We start from the raw sequence: 2500 nt of genomic DNA, 5'->3' as shown, positions 1-2500 counted from the left end.
TAATGTAAAGGCAATGTAACTAATGTAATGTAACTAATGTAACTGTAATGTAAAGGTAATGTAACGGTAATGTAGAGATAATGTAACTAATGTAAAGGTAATGTAACTAATGTAAAGGTAATGTAACGGTAATGTAACTAATGTAACTAATGTAAAGGTAATGTAAAGGTAATGTAACTAATGTAACTGTAATGTAAAGGTAATGTAACGGTAATGTAGAGGTAATGTAACTAATGTAACTAATGTAAAGGTAATGTAAAGGTAATGTAACTAATGTAAAGGTAATGTAACTAATGTAACTAATGTAAAGGTAATGTAACGGTAATGTAGAGGTAATGTAGAGGTAATGTAACTAATGTAACGGTAATGTAAAGGTAATGTAACTAATGTAACTAATGTAAAGGTAATGTAACGGTAATGTAAAGGTAATGTAACTAATGTAAAGGTAATGTAAAGGTAATGTAACTAATGTAAAGGTAATGTAACGGTAATGTAAAGGTAATGTAACTAATGTAAAGGTAATGTAAAGATAATGTAACTAATGTAAAGGTAATGTAAAGGTAATGTAACTAATGTAAAGGTAATGTAACTAATGTAACTGTAATGTAAAGGTAATGTAACGGTAATGTAGAGGTAATGTAACTAATGTAACTAATGTAACGGTAATGTAAAGGTAATGTAACTAATGTAACTAATGTAAAGGTAATGTAACGGTAATGTAGAGGTAATGTAACTAATGTAACTAATGTAAAGGTAATGTAAAGGTAATGTAACTAATGTAAAGGTAATGTAAAGGCAATGTAACGGTAATGTAAAGGTAATGTAACTAATGTAACTAATGTAAAGGTAATGTAACGGTAATGTAGAGGTAATGTAACTAATGTAACTAATGTAAAGGTAATGTAACGGTAATGTAAAGGTAATGTAACTAATGTAAAGGTAATGTAAAGGTAATGTAACTAATGTAAAGGTAATGTAACGGTAATGTAAAGGTAATGTAACTAATGTAAAGGTAATGTAACTAATGTAACTGTAATGTAAAGGTAATGTAACGGTAATGTAGAGGTAATGTAACTAATGTAACGGTAATGTAAAGGTAATGTAACTAATGTAAAGGTAATGTAACTAATGTAACTGTAATGTAAAGGTAATGTAACGGTAATGTAGAGGTAATGTAACTAATGTAACTAATGTAACTAATGTAACGGTAATGTAAAGGTAATGTAACTAATGTAACTAATGTAAAGGTAATGTAACGGTAATGTAAAGGTAATGTAACTAATGTAAAGGTAATGTAAAGGTAATGTAACTAATGTAAAGGTAATGTAACGGTAATGTAAAGGTAATGTAACTAATGTAAAGGTAATGTAAAGATAATGTAACTAATGTAAAGGTAATGTAAAGGTAATGTAACTAATGTAAAGGTAATGTAACTAATGTAACTGTAATGTAAAGGTAATGTAACGGTAATGTAGAGGTAATGTAACTAATGTAACTAATGTAACGGTAATGTAAAGGTAATGTAACTAATGTAACTAATGTAAAGGTAATGTAACGGTAATGTAGAGGTAATGTAACTAATGTAACTAATGTAAAGGTAATGTAAAGGTAATGTAACTAATGTAAAGGTAATGTAAAGGCAATGTAACGGTAATGTAAAGGTAATGTAACTAATGTAACTAATGTAAAGGTAATGTAACGGTAATGTAGAGGTAATGTAACTAATGTAACTAATGTAAAGGTAATGTAACGGTAATGTAAAGGTAATGTAACTAATGTAAAGGTAATGTAAAGGTAATGTAACTAATGTAAAGGTAATGTAACGGTAATGTAAAGGTAATGTAACTAATGTAAAGGTAATGTAAAGGTAATGTAACTAATGTAAAGGTAATGTAACGGTAATGTAAAGGTAATGTAACTAATGTAAAGGTAATGTAACTAATGTAACTGTAATGTAAAGGTAATGTAACGGTAATGTAGAGGTAATGTAACTAATGTAACTAATGTAACTAATGTAACGGTAATGTAAAGGTAATGTAACTAATGTAAAGGTAATGTAACTAATGTAACTGTAATGTAAAGGTAATGTAACGGTAATGTAGAGGTAATGTAACTAATGTAACTAATGTAACTAATGTAACGGTAATGTAAAGGTAATGTAACTAATGTAACTAATGTAAAGGTAATGTAACGGTAATGTAGAGGTAATGTAACTAATGTAACTAATGTAAAGGTAATGTAACGGTAATGTAAAGGTAATGTAACTAATGTAAAGGTAATGTAAAGGTAATGTAACTAATGTAAAGGTAATGTAACGGTAATGTAAAGGTAATGTAACTAATGTAAAGGTAATGTAAAGGTAATGTAACTAATGTAAAGGTAATGTAACGGTAATGTAAAGGTAATGTAACTAATGTAAAGGTAATGTAAAGGTAATGTAACTAATGTAAAAGTAATGTACTGCAAATGTAACGTAAACATAATGCGATGGCAATGTAAA

The 2500-nt window shown here is 27.8% G+C and overlaps 1 protein-coding gene across 3 annotated transcripts in view; it reads right to left on the bottom strand.

Moving 5' to 3' along the window:
* lrba (LPS responsive beige-like anchor protein) overlaps positions 1-2500 on the bottom strand; it is a 221912-nt gene that overhangs the window by 163152 nt on the left and 56260 nt on the right. The gene's annotated exons all lie outside the window — the stretch shown is intronic.

This window comes from Ictalurus furcatus, chromosome 29 (genome assembly GCF_023375685.1).
Source record: "Ictalurus furcatus strain D&B chromosome 29, Billie_1.0, whole genome shotgun sequence".
Taxonomy (NCBI): domain Eukaryota; kingdom Metazoa; phylum Chordata; class Actinopteri; order Siluriformes; family Ictaluridae; genus Ictalurus; species Ictalurus furcatus.
Note: the sequence above shows the minus strand (reverse complement) of the source record. Positions and strands in the feature narration are given on the sequence as shown.